Consider the following 16,546-nt stretch of genomic DNA (forward strand, 5'->3'; position numbering starts at 1 on the left):
GGGATGCCTACGACCATAGGTATTACATGTATGTCGCCCTTTACAGTCTTTGGTGATATGTCCCTTCCTTAAGCAATCAAAGCAGAGGCGGTTTTCATGGATGAATGCCTTTTTGTCTTCCATGGGTTTTGCAGCAAAAGAAGGGCACCTAGCAATGCCATGCATTTCATCCTTGCAGACCACACATGGGGGTCTTCCCCTATAATTGGACATTTCAAGTTCATCTCGGCTGGCATTCTTTAATTGGGCAGTTGTATTAAGGGATCTGGCTCCCTTTTCGTCTGTGGGTTTAAAGTTCATCCAATGTGGGGAGGTGATAGGGTTACAAGATATCCGGGCCTCTTTGTTCAAGAACGTTGTGAAACTTTTAAAATCGGGGTAATCCCCAGACTTATACAGGTTATCGTCGACAATTCGGCCCCACCTTCGTACAATCCATTCGGGTAGTTTTTGAAGTAACTTGTGGTTTTCTTCACAATCATTCAAGATGGTCAGCCCTTTAACATGTGGGATTGCCTCTGCACAACCTTGGAGAAAGTCTGTAAATTCTCTCAGTGCTAAAGGTTTCAGTCGCACTGATTTTAGGCCATCTGGCGAGCTTGTCTCGAAAGGCCTTTTGAACAAGGAATGGGTTCCCATATCGCTCATGTAGGACTTTCAAGGCGCCTGTATATGCGTCCTCCGAGTTCCTATAGAAGAAGGAAAGACATCTTCCAATCAAGGAATTTCATGGGATCTCCATTAAACATTGCTGGCTCAGGTACGGGCAAGCGATTTATGCTGAGTGCGCTTGCTATTGCTTGGGCCAGAGAGACGGTATCTTCAGATGTAGTTGCTCTCTGAGGTGCTAGTTGAGGTTGAAATGATGCATTTGAATTTAGCCGAGCTTCATATTTGGTGTCCTGATGAGCAGCATCTGATTCATGGTTCATCCCATTTTGGCGGTCATCTTCAAAACTGCTCTTACTCTAGCAGCTGCTACCTGGACTTCCTTCTCTGCCTTTAGCTGCTGCAGGTTCGTTCTTTCCTCTTCTAGCTTTGATTGTCTCTCTGTCCTTTTACGCTCCACTTCGGTCAACATGGCCGCCTCTTCAAGTTTCCATTCACTTTCCAGTATTCTGAGCTTGGATTGCCGAGTTAGAATGTCTTTTGTCGCCTTGACCTCTTCTTGCTTGGCTGCGAGTTCTGCTTCTGCATCTTGTCGTTTACTAGAGCTAGTGGAAGTTGCAATTGATTGATCTGAGTTCCGTGATGCTTCTGAAAGTGCGGTTTCAGTTTTTGTAAGTCCAAAGATGGAGCCATGCTCTTCCTTACTCAGCACTATTCTCACTCTCTCCTTCTCGACGCGTTCATTATAGTTCCCATCGACGATGTCTCTACGATTACTCACAAGAGCAAGGATCTCTTCAGTCAGAGCGGAGCAGGTGGACATTTTACCAACAATATCTGGAGTGGAGGTTTGGTTGTGTACAAGTGGCTCATAATGATGGTGCACCACATCATGATTTGTGATAATTTTTACAAGTATTTACATGTGAAAACACTTCATGAAATTTGCATATCCATAGTACAGTCTATTTACTGTCTTTTATTCAAGTCTCTCAGTGCAACGTGGTCTCATGAAACGGTTCGTAAGATATCTTACGAAAAGTTATGTACAAATTTACGTAGAGAATCCTACGAAATGCACAGCGCTACAAACGACAAGTGCGCCTGCGCAGACCTCTGCATCGATATTCTCAAGCAAGATGGCGGAGATTGCTGTATTCTTGGTGGAAAATGCTATATTTTAGGAATGTTTCTTAATAAAAATGCGTTTTGATGATATTTATGGCGAGATATGTGTGTTTCAGTTTCAATATTTTCATTCAGTGAACCTATACGATGTTTGGTTTGTTAGTTATTACGAAGATTTTTCACGTTTCTGTCGTAACTAAGGTGGTTGCTATGGACGCTTTTGTCGCTCCTTGCCGTCAGACCGGAATACTTTGTAAATTGCCCCCGTTAATATCTTTCCATATACTGCAAGGCATCAGTAGAAGGACATGAAAGATGTGTATTGAATCAGGACAAAATGCCTGTTTATTTTCCTCCCCTCGTCAATTCCTCGCTCCGCAGTACATAACCACTTCCGTTGCTTGTAACAGGAAACACACACCAACTTCCACATTAAAGCAACTAAATAAAATAGCTTACAATAATAACATTTCATTGATGAACTAGTCCTTACCTAATCGATTATTTAATATCATGACTAAGAAAACTAACAACAAAATATCACACAAACCATCTGAAAGAAGATTATGAAAATAAATATAAAATGTTCTGCTTCAATGTTGATCAAAAACACATTTAAACGATGAAAATATTTAATTTCCCATAAAGAATAAAATGAATGTCCGCCATGTTTTTTGTTTTCACGAAGAGAGAGAAGCGCATAGGTCACGTGTCCCCAGCCTCCTGACTCACGATTACGTGGAATTCATACGAATTCTAGTGCTTTACTTTTCGTAGCATTTCCTACGACATTTTGATGAGAACAGCCTGCTCGATTGTAGGTTGTTTCTTCGTAAGGATGACGACGCGGGTCAGGAAGACGTTTCAAATGTAGCGTTGAGTTTGACTGTAACAGCCCCTGGCTGGAAAAGCAAGACGCAGAGAGTTCCAGACTGATGCGTCACGGCTCTTTATTCAACATTTCTCCATGGCACCGTAAAAACACCGTAAAACTAGAAAGACAACAAGTACAACATAATCATTTAATAAAAGACAAATACAACCGTTAAAATACCTAAACATCAGCGAAGCAAAGAAATAACCACGTGAGACGAGTTTGACGGGTTAATGCGACATAGCGACTCCCATTCCGCGCTACCTGTAGCAAAGGGAATAAAAACCTGCTTCCTACCTCATTCCGCTCGCTGAGGGCTGTTAAACGAGGATTAATACGTCCGTAAGATGGGGAATCGCCGTACAGCTGCTGTCCTGTCGTTTCCACTGCTACCACCATCAAGACGCAGCTGCACGGCAGGTGTTTCATATCAGGCTCGGACCGGACGAGAGGGATTCTGTGTGTTTTATTATATCGGTCCGCTCCGTGAAAGCTACAGGCATTTACGCGAGGTGAGTCGCTACGTTTAAAAGGACAACAAATTACTAATTTAAATAACAAAATACATACTTTAACATAAACCCAACACAAATAATAAATGAAACAATCTGCATAACCTACCAGGTTAGCAGTCAGTTACAGTCCCGTGGAGCCTCAACATCTGGATTCTCCCGTGGAGCCTCAACATCTGGAGTGTCCCGTGGAGCCTCAACATCTGGATTCTCCTGTGGAGCCTCAACATCTGGAGTGTCCCGTGGAGCCTCAACATCTGGATTCTCCTGTGGAGCCTCAACATCTGCAGACTTCTGTAGACACTCGTGTCTGAGATCATGACCCAGGATCTGGTCCTCCTGCATCGTCTCCAGCTGCTCCTTCAGATCCCTGATTGTTTTTTTCAAATCATCTGTGAAGGAATGATACTCCTCGATGATCCTCTGTTTTTCAATTATCTCCATGTGCATCTTTGCTATGATCTTGTCTCTGCTGAAGATGAGGAGGTTTGCTGACTCTACTCTCTGCTTCTGTTCTGCTTCATGTAGCATCTCTTCATTCAGAGCTCTAAGTAAAGCCACCTTTTCAGGGAGGGTCCTGTTTGCTTCCTTCAGGAGTTTGTCTTTTTCTCGCAGAGTTACAGTTTCATCGTACAGAGTTTCGTTCTCTGCCTGAGCTTCACGCAACCAGGACTTGGTCCATTTATTCTGATATTTCAGGTGGCTCTCTCCGTGCTGCAGATCCTCCACTGGTCAACAAGTGACTCTGCTCCTCTGATGCTTTCTAATCACTCACACGTAGAACTGATCTTTATAAAAACCTGCTGAATTCATATTGATGTTCCTGGATAAACGGGGCGTCGCTTCTTCTGCCACAAAGACGTTAATGTCCTCAGCTCTAGAGCTCACCACTGTGAGGGAGGCAGGGACAGGGAAGCTGTGCACAAACAGGAATATATATATATTTTTTAATGGGCTGCATGATGGGAGACAGACGTTCAGGTCTGTAGTCTCAGAAGGTCCTGAAAGAATCGCAGAGCCAACACATGCACATCTGTAGAAACCGTCGGCCAAAGTAACATCATAGAGATTCTGCAGCAGGAGTCTTCTGAACATCTGGAGTCTCCTGCAGAACTTCAACATCTGGAGTCTCCTGCAGAACTTCAACATCAGGAGTCTCCTGCAGAACTTCAACATCTGGAGTCTCCTGTAGAACTTCAACATCTGGAGTCTCCTGCAGAACTTCAACATCAGGAGTCTCCTGCAGAACTTCAACATCTGGAGTCTCCTGTAGAACTTCAACATCTGGAGTCTCCTGCAGAACTTCAACATCTGGAGTCTCCTGTAGAACTTCAACATCTGGAGTCTCCTGCAGAGGCTCAGCAGCCAGACAAAGTCTGCAGAATGAAGTAAAGCTGCCAGAGATCATGTTTGTCCATCAGGGGGCAGAAAACCACCAGAACACACATTCATTCAGAAACCAGACAGAACAACCACACCCAGTCTACACACAAACACACACACACACACACTAGTTCATATATCGGCCACGTGATTTAATATGAAACTGTCAATTAGGGGAAAGACATCCTTAAAAAGTCCAGTTGGGACAGAGTCTAATAGACAAGTTGTTGGTTAGAGCATTTGTGTCAAACTCAATCACACGAGGCCAAAATTAAAAACTGGAACTACGTCTATGGCCAAACAGGGTCAACATTTATTAAACATGATGGACAGGCTATTGTATAAAGTGCAACAAAGGAAAACATATTTAGGTAGAGTACATTCTTCTTTTGTGTACATGTGCCAGAGCCAGATGTTTGGCATCTTTTCTTGGCTGCCAGCTCATTAATGTTTGGGGTTAGGTTCTGCGCTGTGGAAACCCTCAAGCTGGAGTGAAGGTGTTCATCGCTGAGACGACTCCTGTGTGGGTTTTTGTTCATCTTCATCACAGAGAAAGTTATTTAATATCATCAAATACTCGGCAGGTGAGGAGGGGCGCTTGCTCCGTGTGCGTCTAGCCGGGCATTTACGCACCGTGACACGACCCATGGAGGTTTTTTATCACACAAAAAAAGTGTGCGTCCAATTTGCCGGCGGGCCAGTTAAGATAGACATATGATACTTTACTGCGGGTCAGTTCAGAAGATCTACTGAAGAAAAGTGGTCCAGATATAGATCTGGTGCTACAGGGGGTTCTATGGTTTCTAGACTAGAACATGTATCTGTGCTGTTCATGGCCTACAACAAATACTGCTACAACTACTACTTCTAGTATCATTGCCTGGCCCAGAGATACAAACTCAGAGCAGCTACGCAGACACACCCAGACAGCTGTAGAAACCGGTAGCCGTAGTTACAAGATTCTGCTGCAGGAGTCTTCTGAACATCTGTAGACTCCTGCAGAGGCTCAGCAGCCAGACACTTGGTTCTGAGATTATCACCCAGGATTTTGTTCTTCTGTCTCGTCTCCAGCTGCTCCTTCAGACCCCTCACTGATTTGTTCAGATCCTCTGTGAGTAAACGATTACTCTCCTTCATCACCTCATCGTAAGCAATCCTCCTGCGCAGCTCTTCTATGAGCTTGTCTTTGTTTAGGATGAGGAGCTGAGCTTCCTCTGCTCTCTGATGCTTCTCATCTATTCTCTCATCGTTCTCTTTATTCAGAGCTCTGAGTAAAGCCACCTTTTCACTGAGGCTCCTGTTTGCTTCCTTCAGGAGTTTGTCTTTTTCTCGCAGAGTTACAGTTTCATCGTACAGAGTTTCGTGCTCTGCCTGAGTTTCACGCAACCAGGACTCGGCCAATTTATTCTGATATTTCAGGTGGTTCTTCCACATCATCTCTTTTGCTAACAGATCCTTCTCTTCTTTCTGCAGCATCTCTGTCAGGTGCTTGGTCTGAACCAGCTCCTGTAGCAGCTCAGCATTGTGACAGTAGCTGCAGCTCTGTACATTCTCTGTTCCTGATCGCTCTCCTGACTCAGACATGTCTTCTGTTATATGTTCAAAGTTATTAAGTTTGTAATATTTCCACTGTGTCTCTGTATCGTGTCTCTCTGTGTCAAACGTTGTATGTCATGACATGCTAACACTGAAGCTTACAAGTGCTTACAATATTTATATAAACAAATCCAAGGAAGAATGAGCATAACAGGGAACAAAGGACAGCTGCCACACCAAAGGTCACGTGTCACATGTCCTTTGATGATGTGTCACATGTCCTTTGATGACGTGTCACGTGTCCTTTGACCAAAGACGTCATACAGGGTACGGCAGTAATGCACCTTAACGTTGGTTAAACCGAACAGAAGCAGAGGAAGGGCACTCCTTTGATGAACAGGGGCGCATGTGTTCACTGCGTCATACGTTCACTACTTGCTGTGTACGTTTTAATTGCAATTTGCCCAAAAAGTTAGGATCCATCTGTCCATGATGCGCCCGACTGCGATCAGGAAGTGCACAAGATTTTCTTTCTTTGCCGTTTACATTTTAGAGAATGTAATTAAGATTTTTCATATAAATCATGTATGACGCTTATTTCCCCCACTCTTTACCCATCCGCTATTAATCAGAAATGTTCATTTGTAAGACCCTACCCACCCGACCCGCGGATCAACTGCGAGTCTGCGGTTATAACTGCAATCACCACTAGTCTGAAACCTTGGTGTGAATCCAAGAATCAGTGAATTTCCTCCTATCTACACGGAACTATTACAGTATGAACTCTAAGTACTGCAGTCGTGGTGACGACAACAGGAAGTGAAAGTGTTACACTTACAGAGCATAAAGAAAGTACTATTACTAATACTGGGGGGGTTACAAACATTTAGACACATCCACGAAGTTATTACTTAGTAATAGCAACATGAGAATAAACAACACACAGAATCTCTCTGGAGAAATGTTCTAGTTATTATTGTTATTATTAATAATAATATAATAATTCAATTGAAAGTGATATTTGTTGATGTAATTATGATTTACTTATTTCATTTTATTTGTCGCATTTTCTGTTGATAGAGTAGAATAGAGAGTGAAGTGCAGTGCATGCTGGGAGTTCCACTGGCCGGTCAGGCTACTGGGGAGGCCCTGAGAGACAAACTCAGAGCAGCTATGCAGACACACCCAGACAGCTGTAGAAACCGGTAGCCGTAGTTACAAGATTCTGCTGCAGGAGTCTTCTGAACATCTGGAGTCTCCTGTAGAACTTCAACATCTGGAGTCTCCTGCAGAGGCTCAGCTGCCAGACACTTGTTTCTGAGATCATCACCCAGGACTTGCTCCTCCTCACTCAGCTGCTCCTTCAGATCCCTCACTGCTTTGTTCAGATCCTCTATGAGTAAACTATAGCTCTTGTTCATCACCTGATTGTAAGTGATCCTCCTGTGCAACTTGTCTATTAGCTCGTCTCTGTTTTGGATGAGAAGCTGAACCTCCTCTGCTCTCTGATCCATCTCATCTTCTCTCTCGTGGCTCTGTTCGTTCAGAGCTCTAAGTGAAACCACCTCTTCAGTGAGGGTCCTGTTTGCTTCCTTCAGGAGTTTATCCTTCTCTTGCAGAGTTACAGCTTCAGAGTACAGACTTTCATTCTCTGCCTGAGCTTCATGGAGCAAGGACTCAGTCCGATTCTGCTTTTCTTTGAGGTGGTTCTCGCTCTGTTCCAGATCCTTAATTGTTGGAAACAGATCCTTCATTTCTTTCTGCAGCCTCTTGGTCAGCTGTTGTCCCTGAGCCACTCTCTCCAGTACCTCATAATTGTCACACCGCCTGCAGAGCCATTTATTCCCCATTCGTGATGGCTCTCCTGACTGAAACATGTCTTCGCTCTGTTAAATGAACATGTTATGTTAAACAATAATTACACATATGGGGCACCACTAGGCACACATAATAATATGTTAAAAGATATTAGGTTCGCAACTTTATAACATACTGAGCATAATGGGGAGCAATCAAAGGAAAGTGGCCAGAGGAAAGGACATGTGACACGTGTCCTTTGAAACATAACCAAAGACATGACGTCTTTAATGTTAAACCGAACAGAAGCAGAGGAAGGGCACTCCTTTGATGAACAGGGGCGCATGTGTTCACTGCGTCATACGTTCACTACTTGCTGTGTACGTTTTAATTGCAATTTGCCCAAAAAGTTAGGCTCCGTCTGTCCGTGATGCGCCCGACTGCGATCAGGAAGTGCACAAGATTTTCTTTCTTTGCCGTTTACATTTTAGAGAATGTAATTAAGATTTTTCACATAAATCATGTATGACGCTTATTTCCCCCACTCTTTACCCATCCGCTATTAATCAGAAATGTTCATTTGTAAGACCCTACCCACCCGACCCGCGGATCAACTGCGAGTCTGCGGTTATAACTGCAATCACCACTAGTCTGAAACCTTGGTGTGAATCCAAGAATCAGTGAATTTCCTCCTATCTACACGGAACTATTACAGTATGAACTCTAAGTACTGCAGTCGTGGTGACGACAACAGGAAGTGAAAGTGTTACACTTACAGAGCATAAAGAAAGTACTATTACTAATACTGGGGGGGTTACAAACATTTAGACACATCCACGAAGTTATTACTTAGTAATAGCAACATGAGAATAAACAACACACAGAATCTCTCTGGAGAAATGTTCTAGTTATTATTGTTATTATTAATAATAATATAATAATTCAATTGAAAGTGATATTTGTTGATGTAATTATGATTTACTTATTTCATTTTATTTGTCGCATTTTCTGTTGATAGAGTAGAATAGAGAGTGAAGTGCAGTGCATGCTGGGAGTTCCACTGGCCGGTCAGGCTACTGGGGAGGCCCTGAGAGACAAACTCAGAGCAGCTATGCAGACACACCCAGACAGCTGTAGAAACCGGTAGCCGTAGTTACAAGATTCTGCTGCAGGAGTCTTCTGAACATCTGGAGTCTCCTGTAGAACTTCAACATCTGGAGTCTCCTGCAGAGGCTCAGCTGCCAGACACTTGTTTCTGAGATCATCACCCAGGACTTGCTCCTCCTCACTCAGCTGCTCCTTCAGATCCCTCACTGCTTTGTTCAGATCCTCTATGAGTAAACTATAGCTCTTGTTCATCACCTGATTGTAAGTGATCCTCCTGTGCAACTTGTCTATTAGCTCGTCTCTGTTTTGGATGAGAAGCTGAACCTCCTCTGCTCTCTGATCCATCTCATCTTCTCTCTCGTGGCTCTGTTCGTTCAGAGCTCTAAGTGAAACCACCTCTTCAGTGAGGGTCCTGTTTGCTTCCTTCAGGAGTTTATCCTTCTCTTGCAGAGTTACAGCTTCAGAGTACAGACTTTCATTCTCTGCCTGAGCTTCATGGAGCAAGGACTCAGTCCGATTCTGCTTTTCTTTGAGGTGGTTCTCGCTCTGTTCCAGATCCTTAATTGTTGGAAACAGATCCTTCATTTCTTTCTGCAGCCTCTTGGTCAGCTGTTGTCCCTGAGCCACTCTCTCCAGTACCTCATAATTGTCACACCGCCTGCAGAGCCATTTATTCCCCATTCGTGATGGCTCTCCTGACTGAAACATGTCTTCGCTCTGTTAAATGAACATGTTATGTTAAACAATAATTACACATATGGGGCACCACTAGGCACACATAATAATATGTTAAAAGATATTAGGTTCGCAACTTTATAACATACTGAGCATAATGGGGAGCAATCAAAGGAAAGTGGCCAGAGGAAAGGACATGTGACACGTGTCCTTTGAAACATAACCAAAGACATGACGTCTTTAATGTTAAACCGAACAGAAGCAGAGGAAGGGCACTCCTTTGATGAACAGGGGCGCATGTGTTCACTGCGTCATACGTTCACTACTTGCTGTGTACGTTTTAATTGCAATTTGCCCAAAAAGTTAGGCTCCGTCTGTCCGTGATGCGCCCGACTGCGATCAGGAAGTGCACAAGATTTTCTTTCTTTGCCGTTTACATTTTAGAGAATGTAATTAAGATTTTTCACATAAATCATGTATGACGCTTATTTCCCCCACTCTTTACCCATCCGCTATTAATCAGAAATGTTCATTTGTAAGACCCTACCCACCCGACCCGCGGATCAACTGCGAGTCTGCGGTTATAACTGCAATCACCACTAGTCTGAAACCTTGGTGTGAATCCAAGAATCAGTGAATTTCCTCCTATCTACACGGAACTATTACAGTATGAACTCTAAGTACTGCAGTCGTGGTGACGACAACAGGAAGTGAAAGTGTTACACTTACAGAGCATAAAGAAAGTACTATTACTAATACTGGGGGGGTTACAAACATTTAGACACATCCACGAAGTTATTACTTAGTAATAGCAACATGAGAATAAACAACACACAGAATCTCTCTGGAGAAATGTTCTAGTTATTATTGTTATTATTAATAATAATATAATAATTCAATTGAAAGTGATATTTGTTGATGTAATTATGATTTACTTATTTCATTTTATTTGTCGCATTTTCTGTTGATAGAGTAGAATAGAGAGTGAAGTGCAGTGCATGCTGGGAGTTCCACTGGCCGGTCAGGCTACTGGGGAGGCCCTGAGAGACAAACTCAGAGCAGCTATGCAGACACACCCAGACAGCTGTAGAAACCGGTAGCCGTAGTTACAAGATTCTGCTGCAGGAGTCTTCTGAACATCTGGAGTCTCCTGTAGAACTTCAACATCTGGAGTCTCCTGCAGAGGCTCAGCTGCCAGACACTTGTTTCTGAGATCATCACCCAGGACTTGCTCCTCCTCACTCAGCTGCTCCTTCAGATCCCTCACTGCTTTGTTCAGATCCTCTATGAGTAAACTATAGCTCTTGTTCATCACCTGATTGTAAGTGATCCTCCTGTGCAACTTGTCTATTAGCTCGTCTCTGTTTTGGATGAGAAGCTGAACCTCCTCTGCTCTCTGATCCATCTCATCTTCTCTCTCGTGGCTCTGTTCGTTCAGAGCTCTAAGTGAAACCACCTCTTCAGTGAGGGTCCTGTTTGCTTCCTTCAGGAGTTTATCCTTCTCTTGCAGAGTTACAGCTTCAGAGTACAGACTTTCATTCTCTGCCTGAGCTTCATGGAGCAAGGACTCAGTCCGATTCTGCTTTTCTTTGAGGTGGTTCTCGCTCTGTTCCAGATCCTTAATTGTTGGAAACAGATCCTTCATTTCTTTCTGCAGCCTCTTGGTCAGCTGTTGTCCCTGAGCCACTCTCTCCAGTACCTCATAATTGTCACACCGCCTGCAGAGCCATTTATTCCCCATTCGTGATGGCTCTCCTGACTGAAACATGTCTTCGCTCTGTTAAATGAACATGTTATGTTAAACAATAATTACACATATGGGGCACCACTAGGCACACATAATAATATGTTAAAAGATATTAGGTTCGCAACTTTATAACATACTGAGCATAATGGGGAGCAATCAAAGGAAAGTGGCCAGAGGAAAGGACATGTGACACGTGTCCTTTGAAACATAACCAAAGACATGACGTCTTTAATGTTAAACCGAACAGAAGCAGAGGAAGGGCACTCCTTTGATGAACAGGGGCGCATGTGTTCACTGCGTCATACGTTCACTACTTGCTGTGTACGTTTTAATTGCAATTTGCCCAAAAAGTTAGGCTCCGTCTGTCCGTGATGCGCCCGACTGCGATCAGGAAGTGCACAAGATTTTCTTTCTTTGCCGTTTACATTTTAGAGAATGTAATTAAGATTTTTCACATAAATCATGTATGACGCTTATTTCCCCCACTCTTTACCCATCCGCTATTAATCAGAAATGTTCATTTGTAAGACCCTACCCACCCGACCCGCGGATCAACTGCGAGTCTGCGGTTATAACTGCAATCACCACTAGTCTGAAACCTTGGTGTGAATCCAAGAATCAGTGAATTTCCTCCTATCTACACGGAACTATTACAGTATGAACTCTAAGTACTGCAGTCGTGGTGACGACAACAGGAAGTGAAAGTGTTACATCTACAGAGCATAAAGAAAGGTACTGATCGAGGCAATATTGTTCAATTTACACACACTAAAAACATTTTCCCATTAACCCCTGTCTCTTAATGAAAATACCCAGGGTTCGGCTAATCACCCCCACCCCCCCCCCCCCCAGCCCATCGGAATCAGACTCGTTCGTGCAATGCATCATGGGAGGACATCTAGTAATGTCATTGATGCTGAAAACTGCACCAAACGTTGGGTTGGCTGAGCTTTAGATTCCTTTTCTATTCTTCCACACACACACACACACACACACACACTGAAACACACACTCACACACTGAAACACACACTAACAGGAGGAGACAACCATTGAAACCTTGACATTGTGTCACCAAAAGAGACTAAATGTTTTTTCTGTCCTGCTGAGACATTATTACATTTATACCACTCACACTCACACTCACACACACACACACATACACACACACACACATACACACACACACACACATTTGTACAGCTGTCTTAGTGAGGACACTCATTGGCACAATGCATTGCCTAGCCCCTAACCCTAACCATCCAAACTAAATGCCTAACCCTAACCCTTAACCTAAACCTAAACATTATTTTAACCCTAAAACCAAGTCCTATCCCCAAAACAGTCCATTAAAGGGGGGGGGGGCGGCACAAAGTGAGGACCGGCCAAATGGTCCTCACTTTGTAGGTTGTAGACTCAAGGTGGTCCTCACAAAGATAGCTGTACAAGAGCACACACACACACACACACACAGAGTCATTAATGACACAGAGGTCTGAGCTGAAGAGTGACAGACAGCTCGTTAAGATCGTCATCATGCTGAGGCCTGGACCTTGTTAGTGCAACACACACACACACACACATCACTCACACACACGCACACGCACACACACACACACTAACAAAACACACTCAGAGTGTTTTTTTCATGCATGCTGCGTTGAGGCCCTGGTCTTTGTTACTCAGGCTGAATAGAGGACCCCAAGAGGCCTGTGTGTGTTTGCATGAGTGTGTTTTTTAATTTGTGTGCGTGGATGTATTTTAGTTCTAAACCTGAAAACATTTGTCGTAATATCAGATTCCACTTCGAGATAGGTTAGGTTCTAAATATAAATAACCAGGAACTGCAATTTCAGATTCATTATAACAAACACACACACACACACACACACAACCACACACACTTACTGTTCATCTACACATACATTTTAAGTTCATAAGATTTGGGGGAAAAATAGACATGAGGCTTAAAATGAGCTCAGATATTTTACATTTACATTATTTTCCCTTTCATTTGAATTTTCTTTTCAGGAGCCGTTCAACATGAGCACGTCAGAAAATATACAGAACAGAAATATACTCAAACGAAACGTTAACTCCCCAAAGGGTTAGGGTGAACTTCATGTTTCTGTTGACTGATTTAAAACTAATAAATAATAAACGACTGAAAGTTTCTGTATTTGTTTTGTTCCTGAAAGTGTGAAATGTATTTTTTTATTCTGGAAAATATTTTTTTCAGAAATTGTCCCTGCAAGTTTGACGGAATTAAGAACGAGAAAGACTTAAAATAATTATGACGTTTTGAATTTGATAATTTAAAAAAATCTATGTTTATATTAAATATGAATTGATTTTGTCATATTCATGTATTTGCTGTCTCGTCGTTTTTTACTGTGTTTAACTGTTGTTTGTCATCGTTGGTTCCCTGCATGCTCTGATGCTTCTGTTACAATTTATTGTACTTCATTTAGTTTTTGTTCAACATTTATTTATATATTATTATTTTGTTTGTATTTATTTATTCCATCCTGGATGAAAATGATTTTACATTTGGTTTGGGCTAACCCTAACCCCTAAAGCTTATTTAACTGAATTGTTTGTTCAAATGTTTATTTGGGGATTTTATTTTGCTCTTATTCCATAAAAATTAAATGGCTATTTTAGGGTGTTTTAGTGAATTCATTTTTCCCACATTAACAACTCGTAATGGTCCTGATTACGACCTTCTTAGTGAACAAATCCATAAATAAATCGTTTAGAATTTGCCGACACTACAGTTTCCTGCGTGAAGCTGCGTCGTCGAGGAAACGTTCAATGTTTGGAGGCGAAGCGGCTCTTTGTCCGAGCAGAGGTACGGAACTTAAAATGAAGCAGTTTAGTGTGTGTGTGTGTCTGTGTGTGTGCGTGAGAGAGAATTAGAAAGTTCATAGACATACACATACATACACTGTTATTTGTTATTCCATCTCACAGTCTAATCACACGCACACACACACACACACACACACATTGCACACAAAGGACCTCTCTCTCTCTCTCTAATTGGATTGAGACATCAGGAGGTGTCAATCAAACGTCTTTACAAACCGACAATCTCTTCAAAAAGCCATTATGTACACCAACGGACCCCAGGAACCACTACACACACACACACACACACACACACACACACACACACCACACCACACACACTGAGAGAAAGGAAAGGAAGGTAATAATAAGTTGCTTGTGGTTTGATGGGTGCTCCTGACACCTCGAGGCCACAAGAAAATGTTCTCACAACTCCCAGCCTAAAACTGTGTGTGTGTGCGTGTGTGTGTGTGTGTGTGTGTGTGTTTCCATTCAAGGTACTGCTCATGTTATGGGGACATATTGTATATCTGTTTATACGAGCACATCGTTGGGACTTCTCTTCCTCTTGGGGACAAGGATCAAGTCCAAACAACGTGAATCATAACATTTTACAGTGACGACGAGTTTTTAAAGTTTTTCCATGTACAAATTCTGAGTAAATCTCCAGGAATTGAATGTAAATCACTGTGATCTCTGAGCTTCAGGCAAAGAAGAGGAGGCTAATTCATCCACACATCCTTATTACGTATATTACACATAATGTCACATGATCATCATCGAGCCTGGGTTTCATGGTGCATATTTTACCAGCAGCACTGTGAGGAAATCATAGACTGTCTATGAATGTCGATGTTAACTCCAGTTCTGGAAAGTTAATCAATGTGGAAGTTCCTGAAACCTGTATGTACCGTGTAATGACCAGCAGGGGGCGACTCCGCTGGTAGTTTCTAAGTCTGGAAAGTTGTCATGGCAACATCATTTTATAACAAACGATAATGTGAAGTGAGTGTAAACAGCCCGGGTTCATTACATCTAATGGATCCGTCACAGGTTGTGTTGACAGTCGATACCGAGACTGAGATATTTAAAATAGTTCCAGTCTGTGTCCTCACAGCCAAGAGCGATGCTTAGCGTGTTGGCGCCAAACACGCCACCTCACATCACATGTCGGTGCTGCTGCAACAACATGTGACACAGACTGAGCAGCTGCGGATGTGTTTTCTCAATGGACTGTCAGACATCATCTGCTCAACAGCGCTGCACTGGAGTAACGCAATGGGGGTGAGAGTTCAATTCCCTCTGAAGCTCAGCGTGAGGAGGGGAAACATTTCACAGGCGTTTGCTTCATAGAATCCCGGGTGCCGTCGTCAAGTACAGGCGGGTTATGGTCCGTGAAAAGACACGTCACGCTGTTGTCGTAGCTGCAAGCAGCAAGCGTGCGTTCAAGTAGACGACCGGCCGCATCGTGAACATAGTGTGCTACGTGTATTGCTGTAGGACACCACTAGAGGGCACACCAGAGCGCTCAGACCAGATTTAACTCTAAATAACCTATTCGCGATTTTAAACAACAAATTCGCTGATCTTTCGATACCGTTCAGCGGCAGCAACACGTCGGCTCATATGCGAAACTCTCCGCCATTGTCGCTGCTGTCCCTCCCCCATTCTGCCCCGCCCCCCATTCTGCCCCTGCCCCACCCTGTTTTCGGATGTTAAAGTAGATAAATCTCCTGGTTTTGTTCTTTTTATTGGCATCAAATATAACTTTCTGGGAACAAATATACTATTATGTTTAATAGAAGAATTTCTGAACAATTCTGCGACTGTGTGCATGTGTGTTCTTGTGTGTGTGTGTATCTCTGTGAATGAGCTAAATACATGTACACTCGGTTGTGTGTTAATATGTCATTGTGTGTGTGTATTACGTGTGTGTGTTTGTGGGCCACCTGCTGTGTGTATGCCTGTTCAGCTGCTCTCCCACTGAGTCTGCAGCCAAATAATACTTCATTAAAATACCAATAAATACTCCAAAAAATCACTCAAACACCCACAGAGAAAGAAACTTAATTAAAATACCAATAAGCAATTAACTTAATTTCATCGCCCAATAAATAACCAACTTCATCAAAACACCAGGCAGCAGCCATCTTCATTCAGACAGCCCGACCCAATCAAGTGCAGTCAAAGAAGTGTGTGTTGGTGCAGCTCGTGTTTGTGAAACATCGCACTGAATGTGTGAGTGTGTGTGTGAGTGTGTGAGTGATTTACATGGTAATAACCCGGGCCGCGCTCACGATGAGATGAGATCCGTTTTATTCTTCCTCTG

The sequence above is a fragment of the Hippoglossus hippoglossus genome, chromosome 22 (genome assembly GCF_009819705.1).
Source record: "Hippoglossus hippoglossus isolate fHipHip1 chromosome 22, fHipHip1.pri, whole genome shotgun sequence".
Lineage (NCBI taxonomy): Eukaryota > Metazoa > Chordata > Actinopteri > Pleuronectiformes > Pleuronectidae > Hippoglossus > Hippoglossus hippoglossus.